The following is a 22418-nucleotide window of genomic DNA, read 5'->3' as shown; positions in this document are numbered from 1 at the left end:
AATCGATCTCACATCTTTATTATATATCGACTTTTTATGTTATTACACACGACTATAATTCTTCGGTTTTATAATAATATATATGAGATGAAAGGCGATACGCATTTTATTGTCTCTATTGTCCGCCTGTTGTTATTTGTAGACAGTAAAGTCCGCGCCGGTGGTATTGGCTGGACGAAAAGTTTGCGCATCTAATGGAATGGACCGGATAAATAATAATATATATATATATGAACCGCAAACGGGAAATAATAATAATAATAATAAAAACGTAATTTATATAGCGTACGTTGCTGCGCCGAGTCCGTAACACGACACCCAAATGCACTTTAATAATATATGTGATAATATGACATGTGTGCATAACAATAATATATATTACGCGGAGGAGCACAATGCGTTTTATGTCAATCACCGTACAACGGATTGAACGACGTGATCGACGGGACTCGCGAACAATTTAAGAAACGGTCCGCACACGATTTTATTCAAATTGCCGGTGCGATGGCGAAACGTACGCCAATCGGTTTTCGCGTATCGCCGAAGACCGAGAAAACGCGCAACCGGAATCGAAATTGAATACCTAGGTGGTGGTCACTGATGTACCCAATGTACGTCTGAGAAGAACGGAATAAGACTGAATTTTGCGATCATGCATACACATAATCCTGTAGTAACAAATATACTACATTTATGACGATACGGAAAATTTGAACTTTCCTGTTTAAATCACATAATCCGATCGTAAATAATAATAAAATATTAATACATGTATCATTAAAAGAATATTCGTATACCTAGTGATTAATAATAGTACTTATAAAGGTTATGTTATTATAGATTTATACTACTTAGTATAAAAATAATATTATGCTTATAATAGGTTACTATAAGTCATAATATTATGTATATTATATTATTATTATTTTCTTTTGCTAGTTTATTCAAATTCATTGCATTGATGAGATTTGTTTTATAACACAATTCTGGCACTCACTCCGTACAACCACGATTATTATATTAATATTGACCGTAGCGCAGATCCTGCCCGGTTTAACCCTCCAAAGTTAATATTCTAATATTGAGTGAATTGTGAACTTACGTCAGCGAAACTGCGATGGTGGTATCTATATTATAATAAACGTGTAAACGTGTTTTAAATGTTATGACCGACTTTTAGCTGAATTAAATGTAAATCACTAGTAACTAGATAACATAAATCAACGACATGGTACCACTGCAGCAGTATCATAATGTTGTATACTGAATACACTTTACACACGACTTAATTTATCACTATATAGGGTACCGTTAATGATTGATTCTCGAAATAGATGAAACAAACGCACAGAATGAATACGTCACAAATGATATAATATTGAGTGATTTTAACTAAACAAATATCAAATTATATTCCGACTTTGGCTAGCGGACGTGTAATCGTTTTATAGTTTTATCATATAATTATCAAATTTAATTTAATAAATAATATATATTTTTCAAAATAATTCTAACTTGTCGAATTTACATAGCTCTATATTATATGTATATTGTATATCTATTATTTATTTCTATTCGTTATTTTTATTATTGTTATTATTTGTATGCATTATACAATCTTACAAATAAATAAATGTTTGTTTGTCTTTTATAAAAACCGTAAACGACTTGAACATTTACAATAAAAGCAGATTTCCTTAGATTTGAGGAGGGTTTGTAGCTTCGTTTTTCAAACCATATAGGTTGCTGTAGAATGTCTCCCACAAAAATATGACTAATATTTAAATTAAAATATTTGCAGTTTTCGGTGTAACTTGCCTTTTGCCTTTGACAATTAACAAAACACAAGAACAATCGCTAAAGGTTTATTGACTAAATTTAATAAATAAATGCTACTCACATGATTAGTTGTATTTAGTCTGCTCTTGCGTCGAAAAACCTATAAATATATTCGCGTATTAGATGGAAAAAAAACAAAAAAAACATTATATACATCTAAAAGAAATTTAATGTATATTATTAAAATAAAACGTTAAATTATCTTTATTTTTTTGGAGAAAAAAATTATCAAAACAAATCAAATATTGTTATAAAGAGTTTATATAATAAAGTATATATATATATATATAAATATCTCTTTTTAACTAAGTATTAGAACACGTATATATATATTTATATATTAAATTCTTTCAATAGCAGGGTATTGTCCGGTCAGATCATATTTTATAATTGTTATTTTTGTACATCATAATAAAATATATATAGTATCATAGTAAACTGTTTTTGATAAACGTAAACAATGTCGAAGTAAAAAAAAAACAACAGTGTTTTATCAAATGGAAAAATGTAAGTCCTTAATACTACTATGTCTATCTGAATGAAAAAAGTTCGATGACAATATTACGAGCTAAAATCAACAAAAGAGTATTTCGTTCTTTTGTTACAATCAAATTTACACTGGCTGAATTATATACTGTATGTTTTTTAATGACTTTTTTTCTCGTCAGCGGCGGCGACGTCCGTACAAATTTTGAGAACTAACAAAAGCATCATTTAGGTACATCAAGAAAACGTAATATCTGTTTAAATAATGATGATAATATTAAAAAATGAAAAAAAAACCATACTTTTAATCTGCAGTAATCACGAACAGCGTACCCGACCACAAGCGACAACGGCAAAATAAATATATATGTATGCAACGCGTAATTTATAGGTTAATCGATTTTTACCCCTTACACGCATTTACCGTTAGGTAAACACATATTGTACGTATACATATATACAGGGTGATTCTTTTATCAAACAACACTTATTATTTCAAAAAGTATTAATGTTTTTGAAAATATTTTTTTACATAGTTTTAAGTTGTTAAAAAACAACGTTTTTATTAAAAATTTATATTTTTAAATATTTTTATCCTTATAATTTTTTTATTTTTTTTACTTTTTGGAATGACAACATGGTGTTTTAATTTCATATTCCAAAGCAGAATAATTTTCTGAGTATTTTGATACATAAAAATCGAATTTAGAGTGAGTAGTTCATAAGTTATACTTATTTAAAGTCTAGTCAAGCGGAGTAGTGAACAAACATTTTGCGGGGTAACTCCATACCACACCTCTCCGCGCAACTAAACTTTAAATACGTATAACTCATAAACTACTCGTCCTAAAATACTCCTAATACGTCCTGATACACAAAAAAATATTCTGCTTTGGAATATGAAATTAAAAATCTATGTTGTCATTTAAAAAAGTAAAAAACTTAAAAAATTATAAAGATAAAAAATATTTAAAAATATAATTTTTTAATAAAAATTTTGTTTTTTTAACAATTTGAAACTATGTAAAAAAATATTTTCAAAAACATTAATACTTTTTGAAATAATGAGTGTTGTTTGATAAAAGAATCATCCTGTATACAATTATAATAATAATAATAATAAATGTCCTGCAGCTTCTAAAGTGCGAGCGATAGGAATACGACCAGGTGGCTGAGGTTTAATATTAACGACGTTCTAGGTCAGGGACACAACGATATAGGAACATTTTTTTTTTTTTTTTAAAACACACACGCCCCTACTTACTCACCTATATTATTATTATAATACACACCGCACCGTGCAGTATACGTACAATAACAATACGGCTTGTTCTCTGTTGTCGTTATAACGTATGTGCATATTGTGTGGGTACATGCGCATATTATATAGGATTTTAAATCTGCAGTGCGGTAGAACATGCACGATTCCATAAATTCGAATGACTTTCATCCCGACAAGAATGGAATGTGAATCTAATAATTCAAACGAAAACAATTAAATTAGGTATCGGATTAACTCATGTACAAAGGAGACGTCTCTATACTCTCCCGGGTTCTCTTCAAAAACACGACCAGTGTACTCTGTCGATACACTACGGCTCTCGGCCCGTCGAGTACTAAACTACTACCGAACGAGGAAAAATCGTTTTATTTTCCTATCGCTTCAAGCGTTTTTGACTTAAATGCAAGGCACGTGTTGAAGTGAGATACGCAGTAGATATATTATACTGAAAAACTAAAAAGGTACACATATACGTAGTCTGCTGGTGCACCGTTCAATCACACTTTCAACCAGTTTGTCCGACGGGCACACGAAGTTAAGATTATGTCGTCGTCGATATCGTTTTATTAGTATTGTCATTCATTTATCTAATTTTTTTTTTTTTTGTCCATCCGTTATCTTTTAAGTACTTAGTTATAGAGCAGTTTCTTTGGCATGAGAAACGTTTTGTCCGAGAGACGAGCTTCGCCGTTTTCGCTGGAACACGGCCAGAAACCACCGCCGCCCTCACCGCGGCCGGAATCGATATCCACCCCCGGACGGCTCTTGTACGGCGTACATACACTCGCAGGCCGCCGCATACATACGCGCGCGCACGCACACATAAATTCGTATACGCCGGGTCCACTGGTTTTGTGTAAACGTACACATTTTATCGGTGACGGGGACAACGGGCGACTGTGGCTGAACGGAAGGGAAAAAAGAAAAAATATATAGAGAGCGAACGAGATGTGACCCGAAAGTTTGCGCGTGCGTGTGTGTGTGTGTATTTATTTTTATTTTTATTTATATATATTTTTTTTTTCTGCCAGGTCCCATTTGTTTGCTTTCACGTTTATTCGCATTGTTACGAGGGATGTGCCCGGGACTCTTGTTTTTATTTATTATTGTTTTTTTTTTCTTCTTTTCACTATCTATACTGCCTGGGCATTGTATCCATCGCACCCGACGACGGTCGCGTACACATACAACTACGTGTATTGGCCGTACACTATAATAATATATATAAATTATAATACAATGTTGCGTACAGTCGACGTGTGTTTTGGCACCGCGATAACTATTATTGTGATACGTTTTTAAGTGAGTACTCTGATCTAACCTTAAACGTGTTTTTACTTTGTAGTCCACAAAGAGTCGACGATCGAGCCAGACGCAAACGAAAAGGGGAGCGCATCGTTCGTGCGGAACGGCGTGGAAGAAATTGCGCCGCAAAATATTCGTAAATTTCGAGATACATACCAATAACGTAGTCATGACACGTTAGTAATATATAAATGTATAAAAATAAATCTAATTCGATCGTTTTTCAAGTCAGCGGTTGTTTATATAATGTTTCAATTTAAATTATACTACATTAGATACAGGATTATTCGCCAAAAATGCTCAACCCTCTATAAACACTCACACGCGCACCTTAAATATTGCATTTCCTCAGATTCTAAGTTTAAAAATTTGTTAGTATACTTAAAAACTATATCCTCAACTACCTAAATGTTTTATACCGTAACGCGTTTAAAACTTATTTTTTTTTTTATAAATAAGAACCTCTATTGTTTTCTGTAATTTGTTAAAAAGCACAAGATCTATTTTGAAAATGTTGAAACATTTTAATCACAACTAAATTGTTTAAATTTTGAGTTATTAAACATTATACTCATAGTAAACAATACTGGACATTACTTAAATGATAGGTAGCTAGTTATAAATCGTATTAACTGAATTATTTTGGTAAGGTATCACTAAAAAAAAAAAAAAAAACAAATACAGAAATACACCATTCTAGGTTCAGCTATTTATAAATTATAGTTTCATATAATAAATATAATAATATGGAAATATTATACTAATATAAATATGAAAGTTAATAATATAATATTTTTTTCGTTTTGTTTTTGTGACAAAACCCAGATACAATCGTTCTATTTCCATCGTTTAATATTACCGTTCAATTGCAAAATATTACGTCTGAATCTCAAACTCAAACATACAGCCTAACATAATATCAGCTGCGTGTATATAATGACTTATGAGTATAGCCCAGGTAAATAGAAAAATATAATATACAACACAAATAATGATAATGGATCGGTAGAGGTAAATAATTACTGACACACGCGTTTGCAGTTTTAAAAGAGTGTAACTTTTTTTTCACGTGGATTCTATTTTATTTATGTACTTTAGATGCCGGGTGCCTATCCCGTTTTGGTCCAAAAACAATGAACGAAATGAATTACATTACTCGAAACGCTATCACCATTAACACTATTTTATAAGCATTATACACTAGCATCTGTTATGTACATGTATTTTTATTGCGTACAGTGACACATTTCATATATTTTTTTTTTTTTACAGAAAATATACATTATATAATATTATTTACACGTTAATGTGTAATATATTTAACCGGACGATAAATTTTCTGTCCCAAATATTATTTAAAATATAACCCAAAATAACTACAATATACGACCGGCAGTTGTACGTACATTCATGCCGCCGTAAGGTATACGTACGAACTACAAACTATAAATACGTTTTGACGTGTTAATTTATGAATTATTTTTCCATCGTTCGAATCGTTTAATAGAACACGATTATTAGTTTATTAATGCAATCCATTTGAGTTAACGTTAAAATGAATTTATACACTTTGAAATAATTTAATAACTATGTTTAAAGTCGTTTATTATTGTTAAGAAAATCGTACACGCCATCTACTAAGGAAATAGCTATAGACGGTTTCAGTAATAAAATTTACTATTTATTATTTATGTATATTATATTGTGTAGGTACTCCGTAACCAGCAAGCCATCATGGAATCAAACATTTCCACAAGTAATTTTTAAAATTTTTATTTAAAAAAGATTTAAACTTTTTTTTACGTAAGTTATATATTGAAGTGTTTAATTCTTCACTGTTCCGTGGAAAACTCTACGCAGTTAATATAATTACTAAACCCGTAATAAAATATCATAAAGACTCCGTTAAGTACTCATTTATTCAAATATATTTTATATTAACATTTAAGTTTCAAATAGATTTATCACGGTGGAAAAATTAATTAAACGCAGAAAGCAAAATATAAGATATACGGTAACTATATTATAATATTAAATGTCTATAAAAAACGAGGTTTTTTTTTTTTGGTTTATTATAAAAACATAATCGAATAAATATTACATATTCAATGTATTTAGATTTTAATCTAGAATTTATTGTCTATAATAACTATTATTGGATTCAGGGCGGAGCGATAAGCCGATGAATGTATTGATTTTACAATGATGTGTTTTTATTTTTATTTTTTTTTTTATGTCTGAAGACTGCATTTTTACATTAGAGAAATATTCAATCTTCAACTTTGAGAGTAGTTTCTAGGAGAAAATAGAATCTATTTTTACTTGGAAGGAGGTCAAAACTAAAAAATGTCCAATGCTTTTATAAATAATAAGACAGACTATGAACTTAATATATTTCTATGAATATTATATTATATACATATTTATTTTACTATTAGTGATTCATTTTTATATTTCTATTACCATAGATTTAACCAAAAATAAAAATATTACATGCATTATAATATTTTTTCAGAAAATATTACTAGTTGTTAATTATTCATAAGTTAATACCAGCGTCATAGATCGGTGTAAATAGGTTCGTGGTAAAAATAACTTAAAAAGAATATACACATTTTAAACATTTAATTGTAAATTTAAATATTAATATAAGGAGCAGTGAAAGTTTTCAGAACCCAAGATTAATATTTTTGATTCGCAACAAAAGAACATTTAAATTTTTCTTTGTCTACATTTGAACTTTAAATTGTGTATATAACATGTATTTGAGAGGTTTTTACGTTTATAAATAAAAAAAAATAAAAGGAACCTTATATTAAAAATTTAAATATTAGGTATTTGAATTTAATTATTTTTCAACAACAAAATAATTTGAAAAATTTGGTAATTATTATTGATTTTGTAAAAATTTAAATTTTAAATGTTTATAAGATGATTATGTAGATATTTATACGTGAGATTATGTGTTTTCAATATGATTATATACTATTAGAATATCTTATGACTTTATTTTGTGTTAATTATTATCTCAATTTTCAAGCTTTAATAATTATAAACAAAAAATTTAAATAGCTATAAATAACATGAAAAGAGATCAAATATTTATATTTATTAGCGCCCGAATTTTTTTTTTTTTAAGTATATATTTTGCTGTTGCTACATGACAACGCCGCTGGGCGCTTATACTATCTATTTTGTAACTTTTTTTTTATAATTTTTTTTATTTCGACTACGATAGTACACACGAAATTTTTCTTATAAATGTAGTCTATAAACGTTATATTCACGCTGGGCGCTAATGATTATGTAATATAATTTAGTAAATACTAATATGAATAGTGAATACATATTTGGTTAAAATTTAAAAACTAGTAGTTATTAAATTTTTTCAATTATTTATAAAAGGACTATGATTTTTTAATCTCCTAAAAGTGCAAACTAGATTAAATTTTTATCAGAAACCACAGTCAAAGTTGAATTTTGAATCTTTTTTCTACTATAAAACATAAATAAAAAAACTAACATCATCATTATAAAACCAATGTATTCTTGGCTCTGTTCAGAATTTAAAGTAGTTTAAAAATGGGACTTTTTACAAAAAACCAGTTTTTGATAAAAATCATTAAAAATTCAAAAAATATTACATTTTCATATCTAAAAGTTAAAAGTATAATACGAGATTCCTCATTATTTTTTTTTTTATTGATAGTGTAAATTATTAAAAAAAAATATATTATAAATCTATATAGAATTTTATGAACAATTTTAGTTATTTTATTTTATCAAAACATATTTTTATTATTATTATTTTTCTATTATTCGTAGATGCTTGGAACTTTTTTTTCACTACTTAGTTATATTATTATTTATATACTATACATAATAACTAGTGGTTACCTTTTTATATTAGTTATTATTTAGATTAATGTAAAGCTAATTAAACCACAAATGTATATGCATGCACTACAACCCTATGCTTTTGTTATAGAGGCTTTTAATTGACAACAGCTAGTAACATTATATGCAATAATAGTATAATATAATGTAGGTATACGATAATAATATGTTATTGGAAAATATTAGTTTAATCTACCAATTTAATAATAGAAAAATAAACTAGTAAACTACTCATAGTTATATGTTATATCAACATATACATATACGCGTAGTATGTACGAGTTGGTAAATATCTATAGTAATAACAAATAATCATATGGGTACCTAGTCTATTAATATCTTCGCTCAGAATCGACATTAATGTACACTGTGATATTCATCATTGAATTCAAATTTAATACATCCAGTGGCCTAATTAATGACGAGGTACACTTAACTATATTATATAGTAGAGCGACTTTTTCGGTTTTATTTTTCTCGTCTCTGCATAATTTCGTATTTCAATATCTGTATTAATTGTATTATTATTTAATTATTGAAACCACAAAGAGCACGCTATGACCACAACAGCGAAAAGGCAACAAGCTGACGTCGCTTCAAATATGAAAGGAAAAACATAATAATATATTGAAAAGAACGTGATTAAATAGCATATATTATTATATTCATGATGCACCGTAGTTTTTGTATGAGTACTTACACTGAGTAAATATTATATTCGTGACCACAATCAAATTGATAGAATTAGTTTCGAAAGTTGTGCACCTATATAAAATATAATATTTGCGAGGAACTATTCAACGCGAGGTATAAAAAACAAAAAACTTTCTCTTTTTAAAATGGGAAACTAGGGGTAAACTCTCAGGCGGTGGATTTTGCATATCAAAAGCTTATTGAAGCCATCATATCTTTGAGAAGTTTTAGAAATTTTTTTTTTACTCACCTTCGGGCTTGTGTTATTTAAATTTTTAAATGTAAATTTAAACCGTTCATGGACCTTTTGATTAAGGTAGGTTTTCAGTAGGATTTAGTGTTTCCGACCAATTTATAAACACGACCGGAGCGAGCGCACATATTGTTGCTTGAATTATTTATTTTTTGTAATTTATTTTTCTTTTTTTAATAAATCGTATTTTTATTAACACACACACACATTTCTGTGGGTAATTTATTTTCATGGGACACTTGATACTAAATTCTAAAAAAAAAAAAAAAAAAATGTGACGTTATATATTCTTTCCCATAAATATTAAACGTTAGAAAAAATAACCCATTTTATACTGTGTAGTGCGTATATACACTAATACTTTAAATTCATGAATTGTTTATATGTCTTATATTTTCATTGCAACTTTCCGACAACGAAAATGTGATGGCCACAGGAAGACCCATTGAGTCAGTTTATCTAACTTTACTGAGTTAAGGTATATGAAATCCCCCGAGCAAAGATGTCCACGGAGATTTTCTTTGACGGATACTCGTTAAATCTTCAATTCTACGAAGGTTTAAATAATATTATTCACCATAAGCCAAAGATTCTATATATATATATACATATATTATTTATTATGTATGATTATGTATTACTTTAGACTGGTTGTTTTTGTTTCTTTTTCTCTTTATAATGTAGTTCACAGGAATTAAACAAATATACATAACCTTCAATTATGTGTTTACAGAATTTGGTATAAATAATTACCCAGATTCTTAAGAAAAATAAACTTTTATCTTTTTATTAACGACTATTGATTACACTTTGTTTTTATTTTTACGAGAAATAGAAAATCAATTAAAATAATCCAATTACTGAACAATAACATATTAAATTCAACAATAGCGAACTGTATGTTTTATTTTATTTTTGCAGCACAAAGATGTATATATTTCAGTTTTTTAAAGCCACCGTTTTCGGACAGTAAATGACTTGAAACCACTTCTATAGAATGTAAAAAAATGAACAAATATAACAATAATATAGGGATACTATTTTCAAATTTTTTATAGTGATATTCGAGTAAATATATAAATAAAGAAAAAAATCAAAGAAAATATTTATATTACTTATATCGCAAGAAAATATTTACAAACTCAATATCCGCGGGTAATAAATCAATTACTTTTTAATATAATATGTATGTATATCGGAATTCCATTATTTGGAATATTTGATAGTAAAATTCAAACTCATGGATATGCGACTTTTTTTTCATCTCACAAAATATGTATATTATGTCATTATACCATTTTAACAGAAAATTATTTACATAACTCACAGCACTAAAATAATACACGGACGCCATATTATAATTCATTTGTATCCTTAGTTGAAAAATTCGATTAGCTCTGACTATGAATATTCAAAATCTTATCTTCACAACTTAAATACTTTGATGCGTTAAATATTGCCATGGCAATAAGTAATACTAACAAACACAGTTTTACGAAAATCGTAATTATTATTAGGTAAATCCTGTGTAGTCTATTTACATCGTATTCAAACATTCGCAACTCGTACATATTATATTATATTCTTAATTAAAGATATTAATTAACAATATAGAACTGGCCATTACAATACATCTAATATGTTATATTTCACGCTCGTAATATTATCGTAAATAAATCGAAATCGATTTCATCGAAAGAAACCGTTCAAACGGTTCATCGCAACGATATCTGAATTTAAGCGCACGTTAACCATTAAAATTTTCGTTTTAAATTGGCAACAATTATTAAACCGTTGGTACGGACCTAAGAATATTATTATTTTACCGACGTGATTCGCGTGCAGTACAACCCGTTATTCTCACAATTACATTACAATATTAAGCGCACTGCAGTTCATCAGCAGCAGCAGCAGAGCCTCGCGGTATTCGCTCGATATATAACGCTCTATACGCGCGTAATACATTACGAGCATGGTATAACGAATACCTCTAAGGACAGTTTAAGTTTTAAACGAGCCAATTTCGCCGTAATTGGGATGCTCGCAGGTAGCCACGGCGGTCGTACACAGTCTTTATGCGAAAACTACGCGCGGGCATTAGTTATGCGAAAACTTATAATCAAAATCCGATTCCCAGGTGCGTGTATGAGGGGATAATGGTACGCGCGCTTATTCCGAGTGGGGCGAGATAATGTTATACCCGAACGCGCGCTCCCCCGTCGCAGCGCACAGATAGGTTGATGTATAGGTAGAGATATAATTATGCCCGCGAAAAACGTCGATAACTGATCCGACATACGCGTGTAATACGACTTTGCGCGGTGTTACAGTGGACGGGCAAAAGCACGAGGTTTTGGGGGAGGTTCGGCGGGGGTGTGGTACGAATCAATCAGTGTTCGATGCAGATATGTTTCAGCGAGGGTGCTCGGCCAACTATATGTACCTATATATGTATAAATATATAATTACGTATATATATATATCGTATAGGTATAGTTATTACATTATTCCGTCGTCTGTTCCGTCCGATGTCTGCAGACGTCGCGTGGAAACTGCAAATCTATTCAACCGATATTTTGTAATTCTCTGTACTATACGTCATGTGTTGTAGTTTTACGCGGACGTATACAACAGCAATCGAACGATTTTTTTTTTTTTTTTTTGGGGGGGGTGCTTTGAGTAGAGAAAAAATGTGGTATTTTTTACTGTTTTAGAAAACGAGAACGGAATAACATATATTATGCGTGCAGATCGTTTGGACGGTATGACACGATAATAAACAGCAGCCGTCCGCTGCAGCGCGGTTCACTGCGATACCCCCGATACCGCGGATATAATAGGTAGTTTAGTTATCAAGAGAACTTATATTAATATAGTACGGACAATATAGTCCCGCCGTTGTTTTTTCTACGCATTAACTCGACGACAGTTATAATATATTTCGTACCGCGAACAAATCTGGTGGCGTTCGCCAGAGAGCGAACAAAATAATATATTTTTCAGCTATTATAGTGACCAGAGATTTCCAGGGTACATAATATATTTTATCAAATTAAACGACCCCCTGCCCGTGTGAGAATTTTGATTCACTAAAAACTATTTAGGTATTATCCGTTTTTTCTCTCGTCCGATAGTCGTTATTGTATAGCTGTACGACACACATTCATAACGTAATCCTCCAAAAAATGCGATCAAACTCATCGATAAATAAGTTTTTGTCACTAACAGATAATATTATGTAAACGAATAATCAAACCACTTAAGGTACGCGAGTCGTGCCCGTCTGTCACCGCTTTCATTCTATATATTGTCTCCCGAACGAATCGCCGACGACACGAAGCCGTGCGTTAAATTTAGTCGCGCACACATCTCGTGGTAGATCCAGTCCCCTCGCACGCACCTCCTCGTCCCGCAATTGCATACAAACATATGACGTCCCGTTAAAGTATATTTGTATGTGCGTGTATTCGCGTGCATGGTAATGACTTCAAATCGTGCCGTCGAGTTTTCACCCACCGTCGCATTGTTGTCGAGAAAATTAACTTATCTAAAGTTCTCTCGGATTAACATAACATATTTAGAACGAGTTTGCATAATATATACTATACATATATATATATATATATATATGCATTATACACACACGAAATATACGCCAAATGTCAAACGTATTTGTTTTAGTTTTTTTCACCTTCGACGCGGAGAGCGCATTATTGTAATGCGATATCATACACAGAGCCGGCATATTTTTGTGGTGAGGAGAAATCCAATCAAATGAAATATTTCAAAGGTGCATGCTTTGTTTTCGTTTAGATATTATCACAATACAAATTATGATAATACCCCATGATATTAATTATTATTTATTACCTATAGGCTAGTAAATAATAATAATAATAAAAAAATATTTTTTATTAACTAAGTGCTATGCCGTGGAAGGGGATGCGTTAACACTAGAAAGTAGGAGTCCACCCTTTTCAGCCCGCCTCCGGCGCACAACGTGCTTTGTCCGTACGTCAATGTGGGGTTTACGCAGAATAAATTGTATTATATGTTCTATATGTGTGTTTGATTATTGCAAAACTCAATAGGTATTACAATATATATATATATATATATACAGTATATACGTAGCTATGTGCACACTGTGTGTGTATTTTGGGAAAGAAAAAAAAATGTTTTATGGTTTTCCCTCGACTGTATAAATAACGTATTACATGATATAATTTGCTTGTAAAAATATCGCTTTTATTGTACGAGCCACGAAATAATACATTTTTAAACGCGCTGCGTTTTCGATTTATAATATCATATAATTATTATTTTACGTGGACGCGAAAACATAAAACCACCACGACCGAACACGATATTTAAACATATAAATTTAATTTTGAGATTACTACAGAGAATCGCGATGAGTCTAAAATTTTATAAATTGTTTTATGTTTAGTAGTATAATGTATATCATTCGCATTAATTCATGCGATTTGTATAATGCATTGAATTTTCTGAAACTCTAAAAATATAGACTCGTTTTTAATCCCAAACGTCCTTATAAAATGTCAACGATTTAAATACATAATATATTATAATATCCATCATTTGTTTACAGGTTCACAATTTTCACCACCGTTTTGCACGTGCAAGTTTTCAAAACTTCGAGTTGCAAGTGAAAATTTCAACCATGGGTTTTATTTATTAGACTTTTTGTAAAAAAAAAATAAAAAATGAAGAAAAAATACTAGCATTAAGGACCTATTGCGTGCGTAAAAAATCGTTGATAATCTACAGTGGCCATGCCAAAACACCCTGAGCGAACGAACCTAACGAAAATAAGCAATAAATTATCAAAAAGAAATAAAAATGAAAAAAAGGTATTTTTACACTCATCTCGATATTTCGTATACGTTAAATAATATATTGCGTCGACCAAATAATGGAAATGAATGCACTCACACGCATACTAACGCGCTCTTTTTCTAGCACACACACACACACACAAACATAATTATACGTACTCACTCGCACATATAGGTTTCTATCATAGACTGAAATTCTGTTTGCAGTTTTTGTTATAGCTAGTCGGCCAATAAATCGACTGGGCCACGCAGCGCGCCGGTTGGCTTTCGCAGATAAATTCCATCAAATGGCACGTTAAATCTTCGACCTCATACGCATTATAACTGAATTATATTGCCAGCGCCCGTTTTATTTCCCTCCATTCCAATCTCAAATCCTTCCGAAACGCCTTTGCGTACTTACTATAAATAAATATATATATGTGCGTGTGTATAATATTGGTTCTTTTTCCGCAGAGCTCTATTATTTTTCCTTTCTTCCCTTTCCGATCTTTTCGCGCGCGCACTTTCAAAAAGCTTTTTACCCAACTACCGCTACAAAACGATTATCTAAAAGGAAAACAAACGTTACATATCCCCGTACGTAGACGCATTGAAAAACCTTTCAATATCGAAATTCAAAATTAGCCTCTGTCGAGTGAATGCGTATAATGGAATAAACATTTCATTGTTTCCCGGGGTCCTCCGCGAACCGTTCATTGTAGTTTATCCATACGCGTATCGTATAAACAAAAATTAAATAAAAAATACAACTTAGTTTCCTTTAAATCCGTCACTGCAGAACGTGAAATTTTGAGTGATATCATACATAACAGGACCAGACGTATCTTTGATCATAGATGCGGACCTTTTAAACTTTGGACCTTTATAATACGCCCGGTCATAAATCTCCATGTTGAATAGTCTAGCCATAATCATTTTCAGCTCCAAGTTTTCAGTGGATGGTTACGGCAGATAGGAGTGGGTTAAAGTAAAGGGCGGCAGTAGTAGCGAGGAGGTCAACCGGGACGCCGCTACCCGCTTCCTATGTCAAAATAAGTGGTGGTACACGCTGAGTTATAATAAAAATCTGAAGCCATTTTTCTTAGCCCCTCGCGTATTTCCGGACTCCTGCAGAGAAAGAGAGAAGAGAGAGTGACGGTGTGTGCATGTATGTATAAGATAGATACCGAGGACTTAAACCACGGAGAATTGGAGGAAGATGGACTGAAAGGTGAGGGAGAGAAAAAGTGCGAGGGACAGTGTGAGAGGAACACAGTGAGATACGGAGAGAAAGGGCCACGCCACAGTTATTTTTACTGACAAATTATTATTGGTCTCAGCCCCTTGGTTTCCGTTGACTATATATATATATATATAATATACGAATAAAAATTGTGGCTATAATTCAGTAATAATTTTGGAATAAATGAAAAAATATAATAGAGTTGACTAAAAAAAATCTGAATTGGCGTAAATTATTATATATAGTTTTACCTTCGTCGAAATGAAGGTGTTCTACACACTTTGAAGTTTTTGGTTACCACAATTACTCGGGTTCACTCGAGAAAAAAACAATATACTATAAATATGCAGAAATCGTTTTTTTGCCTTTATACAATTTTATCGCAGATATGATTATACTTAAAAAAAAAAAACAATTTTATTGGAATTTTACTTTATCTCATATCTACAATAAGTAGGATATTTCATAATAATACGAAATAATTTGATAAGCAATAACCCCTGAATTAATATTATCAAACATAGGTTTACTACACCCCGCTGCTTGTCTTGCTTTCCTCACCACTAGTCCACGGCTAATTTTATTCGAATTATAATATGTAATTCGATAAATCTAAATAAAATTTAGATGCTTATAACATTTTGATTTGTGTGTATTGTTGTTTATATAACGTTATTAAAATAATATAATATATATTTGTACATAACACGATTTAAGTTATTATTTTAGAACCGTATAATTAAGTATTTAGTGGGCAGTAATAATAAGATAATTAATTATAAAAAAAACTTACCAGATATAAATATATAATTTATATTTCATGTTTTTTCTATGAGAAAATGTCTTTATAAAAATTATGAGAAAGGATAGCGATAATATTTAAATCTTGTAACCTCCACACTTCCCTAATGACCATTGAAAAATATATTTCCGCTCCACAAAAAAGTTTAATGTCACCATTGTAGATTGATTAAAGACATTTTATTTATAATTTTCACAGATATAACAAGTTTCACAATATGTCGTTAAAAAAGAAAATCTTATAGAAATGACTGAAAAGTTTATTGTTAAATTTTCGAATGTATATATGTACATAGTATACATAATTTATAGCTTCCTTTTTTTGTTTTAATATACAATACTATAAAACTCATTTTAGTATTTTTTTTTTTTTTTTTTTTTAATGCGAGAACCTATACTATTGTGTTTTTTCTTAGTTATTAGGTCGGCTTTTCAAAAAAATTCAACATGATTTACCAAAGTTATATATATATATATACATATTATTATGAATACAGTATAATAAAATAATATACTTTTATTAATTGTAATTTATAATTCAATATATTATTTTCTAAAACTATGTATTCAATATGGAATTTTAAAAAATAAAAATGTAAATTATTGTACAACGGTAAAATCGTTACATATAAAATAATATTGTGTATACATATTACACATGTATATAAAATGTTTATAACGACTTTATTATATTATACGTATATACACGCTTATAATTATCTGCTTGCGATTAATTTGAAACTTTTCAAGTTTATTTCGTGAAAATTATTAAAAATTAGTTTCAACGACAATTTTTTCGGCAAAGTTGCGCAAAGTTTCAGAGTTAAATAAAAAAAAAAGTTAAGAAACATTTCGAAATAATAATCAAGCTCGTTATGCGACTTAGTATCATTTCAGTTGATTATTCGCGGGCTTATAATATTGTATTAATAAGATATGAATTGTTCGAGTTATAGTTAAATTGCGTACAGACGAAGTGCATACTTCGTGATTTAATTACCTAAATGAAAATTAATGACAGACTACGATGAATTATGAAACAAATATTTACGCTAGCATAATTATCATGGATATTTCATCATAGTTTGTCGTAAAAATAAATATTAATTTATTGCTACTATAATCTCGTTTGGCCGCGTGGTATACGAATTCGATGTAAACGAAATAATAGATTGTCCGATAAAATAAAATAATACGAACGGAAATCTCGATGTGAAATTTCTCGTGAAAAAAAAAAGATGCATAATGTATAAAAAAATTATTCTCTCAACAAAATCATGTAGGAGGTACCTTTTGACTTTTTTTGAATAATTATCTTATTTAAGGTCACTATTATTAATACCAGTGACCTTTACATTAATGCGTTCGTATAACTATGAAGATCGCGATTATAATATTGTTTTGATAGTGTTTTATTCAAACGACCGACACTATATTACAATATTAATCCCATTACAAATGCCGCAATCGAATACTATATATATATATATATATATATATTATACAGTATACAACTGGGCACTTTGCGCCGAAATCGAATTCGAACAGAATCAATATTTGTTAAAACTATCGCAACAAATTCGTTCGCTGTTATCGGTATTACGAAACACCGTCACCACAACGACTGCTTGTTTTCGGGAGCGCATAAATAATATAACATTAATACGTTAAGTGTAAACCGGTGCTACTGATGTTTGGTTTTAATTATTGTAAAGGCAAGTGCATATTATAACAAAATCGTTTTAGAACGTTTTAATTAATTTCAACTCGCATACCGCTAAAGTGGAAGCACTCGGTCGTTGGTATCGTTGTCATCACAGCACAGATAACACAATAGTTATCATGTTTAAACGAGCTGTGAGTTTGCTACCCAGTGAGTATTGGCACAACTAGAAGACTATGGAGATTTAGACATCACAATATATTATTAAATTGTATTTTAACCTATAAGTTACTTTCCATTTCTACCTGCTTTTGGTCGTTGAGTTTACAATAATTATTCTTAATTTAATACATTCAATTCGATTAAGACAGATTTAGAATTATAGTGTACCTAGTTAAGTCAATAGGTAATACTATAGTGTATATTATTGTATAATTGTATAAGATAAGTTATAAATAAATATTATACATTTTTTTTTTTTGAATTCGTGGAGTGTCAAAGAGGTAGACGGATAGAATGACATAATATTTTATGTATTGTACACGCCATGGCAAAACGTGAAGCCAACAAATGAACACACCGCGTCTATATAGGTAAACTGCAATACAGTGTGCTACTACGCATAAACATCCGAACAAAAGGCTTTTTCCACCCCGATTATATTATCATTATATTGTCCATTCGTTTCCTCGTTGTTTTCGTAATTGTAATTGTTAATTTGTTTGCAGTGACGCGGGAACTGATCATTCGCACACGTGTTGTTTTGCACAGTCAGCGTCGCAGCCCAATGGAATCGTATATACACACATCCACCCAGCTGTAGGCAAAATTCACACTCCGATGTTAAAACGTATCACCAGACTTGACACCGAGGCTACTTATGAATTCCTAATTCCGACAACTAGATGGCTCCGTAAAAATGGCAATATGTAAACGGTTCGCCCCGTAGACCAATCATAGCTTGAGAACTCTGATTCGCACACGGGGTTCGGTTAATATTAAGAAGACGTTTAAAATTGTATAATTAACAGGTATTAAACGTTCGTTTTTAGCGGTTTTATCGTAAGCATAGTATTTTAATACGAGTTATTCTCATATAGAGTGTGAAAACATACATTTGTGGCGGTCATTGAAGGTCATAGACAGGTATATTTTGTTAGTAAGCATAAATTCGTGTGGATTTCCGGTGATGTTTCAATATCGAGTAAATTGCATGCATTGCTTAATTAATTAGAATTAATTATAATACTTTATATATATATATATATGGTGTACATATTAAATCGTCACTTTTATAACTATTTATATGCATGTAATTAATTTGAAAAACACAAGGTACCTTACATAAAATCATTAATTGTATATTATGTATCATTAATCATAATGTACAAATGTAAGTAACAGTATGCAATATGTATACAACATATTAATATAAATGATATTAAGCGTGGATAACAACAATTTATTTGCACAGGGATCAGTATTTACATGCCATTTAAGTTGATTCGTTAAATTTAGGACACTATACGTGTAGGTGGTACTGATTATGATTTAATAGCATGGATTGAATGTTGTCCATTGTACTACTTTATTGAAGGGTTTTATATGCACTATGTACAGTAAATTTAATTTATCTATATCCATATTGAATATCATTATATTATTATATGAACATTCGTGTTCACGTAAGTACTATTAATCGTAAATGTATGGATGAATAGCTTTCATATCCAATTCCAGTAAATAACCATAGTGCATTTTCGAATAATTTCTCAATGCATCTATTTTCGCTTTTTACCCGTTAACTTTTTTCTTCGTTTCATTTATTATTAATTTAGCTCTTGATATAACCGACAAATTGAAAAATATTTTATAAATATAAATCTGTGGCTAATGTCCTACGCCAGACATAAAATAATAATATACAAATACATTATCACATTTTTAGTACGTACTTATTAGGCTCATCTAAATATCTAATATTATCAGGTCTGTTAAAAAAAAAGTATAGATTATGTTTTTATAATTTAAACATTTATTTTTTAAATTTATTTATCCAATTTATATAAATTATTTTTTTAGTTGATTTGCATAAGTTTTTTACAACTATATTATTTTAACTGTGTAATCTATATTTTTTTTAAATCCAATAAATACTTTAATAATAACATAAATAATTTAAAAATATACGTGCTACTAACTTGTAATTTACGATTATACTTTCATATAATTATTATTATATATCTATATTATGTATTATAGTTTGAATTATATACTATTAATTGTATATATTTCAATATTGTATTTTATAATAATTATAAACAGTTAACTTAGACATAAATTCATCTATTCTCAAAGTACAATTCACAGTTGTGGTTTCAAAATATGTTGAATAACTACTATAAAATACAGAATAGTGTTTCGAGTTCTAATCACTATAATTTCTATGTGATTGGTCTCTAATGACTGATTGGTTTGTAGTTTTGACAAATCGTCATAAATATAGTATTCAATAGAAAAATATTCGAGGCAATTTCAGAAACCAATTGAATTCGTTATAAATAAAATCAAAGTTTCGATAGTTATTGCAAATATATTGCTATTTGCCACGACATAGTCACAATATTGTTTACTAAAGTTTCTTTTTCAAATAATAATAAGATACAGCGATGTCAGAAGTGATTCTCAAAATATATCATTTATACTGGTTGCCCGGATAACAAAATAAACGTAATATGATTCGTAATCATGTCTGCTTAAATATTATATGAATAATAAAAATCGACGCTATAATATTTATTATAGAACAAAAGGTTACAAAATATTATATATTGTATTTGCACATTAGACATATGTCATAAGTAACATAATACAATATCTTATACGTTTAAAGTATATCGTGCATTTGTACCTAAAATAAAATTTAAATTAAATATTAAAAAATAAAAATTTCGAAATTTAATGTTGATTTAAATTTAGGTATGTAATAAACATGGATTTTCAAATGATGTGTTCAAAAAATGGTGTGGACTATATTAGTTCTTATGCGATCTCTATCAATTATTGTCTTATGAAATTTGGTAAATCTTTGTGTGTTCAAGTTATTACGGTTCGTATCCATAATTTTAAGTCAAAATAATAACATAATAATAAAAAAATACGATGAATGAAAAATCGCAAACCTTCACGAGGATAATAATAATATTATAAGTACTCAAAATGGAAACCTCGAACTACGGAGAAATTACGGTGCACACATTCAATAGCACCTATCGGAAACGAAGTCACATACGTTTTAGTATTCGAACAAAGTAGTGTGGTCAGTTTTTTTTCGTTCTACAGTCTTGTGGGCTAACCGCAAAAATCGTTTTTATACTAAACTTTGTACATAATATTATTCTTCTTGTGACTTTGGCAGTTTTTATTTTAAACATTAGTCACCGTCAATTCGGATTGTAATCCAATTTGTATTGTTTTTTGAAATACGTAAAGATAAAAACACCCCACGACTAAATAATTACATATATACTTAGACAGTGTCACAGTGAACGCAGTAAAAAATAATATATTATTATAGTCGAAGATTATTATTAAACAAAAAAATATATGGTCTGACACGACGACGTGTTGAAGTATTACAATGAACTGCAGGGTGGCGCATCAGGTATTGGTTTGCATAACATAAAGGAAATTACGTATATATTTAATGTAGTATAATTTAACGACTTAAACCCCCCTACTAAAGCGTGTATAATTATGATATATACACGTTCATCTGTCTTGCTTTTAACGACTCGCCCGTCGTATTATTTTACACCGTTTAACAATAACATTAAGTATTCTGATATATTACTATATTTATATAAAATATATCAATATACCATAAATGATAAGAAAAATTATGTAAAAGAGCGAAATCATACAAAAAACTTGCGTTCGATTAGTATTATAGGTAATAATAATAATATTCAAAATTTAATATTGTCTACCACCGAAACACCGCAACGTGTAGACAGCCGGCCGTTTTTGTAGCAGACCGTATACAGGACTCGTACAAAAAAAAAAATACAAGCTGATTTGATATTTTTAAACACCTTATCCGCACATAACATTGC

General features: G+C 29.8%; 1 protein-coding gene across 3 annotated transcripts in view; it reads right to left on the bottom strand.

The window, feature by feature from the left end:
- Positions 1 to 22418, bottom strand: part of LOC113549843 (leucine-rich repeat-containing protein 24-like) — a 291653-nt gene that overhangs the window by 235252 nt on the left and 33983 nt on the right. For 2 of the 3 annotated variants that reach the window (XM_026951329.2, XM_026951320.2), the window contains exon 2: positions 1901 to 1939. The exons of the other annotated variant lie outside the window; for it this stretch is intronic. The gene's annotated coding sequence lies outside the window, so the exon portion shown is untranslated. The remainder of the gene's footprint in view (positions 1 to 1900; positions 1940 to 22418) is intronic. 3 annotated transcript variants of the gene reach the window in all.

Source organism: Rhopalosiphum maidis, chromosome 4 (genome assembly GCF_003676215.2).
Source record: "Rhopalosiphum maidis isolate BTI-1 chromosome 4, ASM367621v3, whole genome shotgun sequence".
Classification (NCBI taxonomy): domain Eukaryota; kingdom Metazoa; phylum Arthropoda; class Insecta; order Hemiptera; family Aphididae; genus Rhopalosiphum; species Rhopalosiphum maidis.
This window is presented reverse-complemented; position numbering and strand designations above follow the sequence as displayed.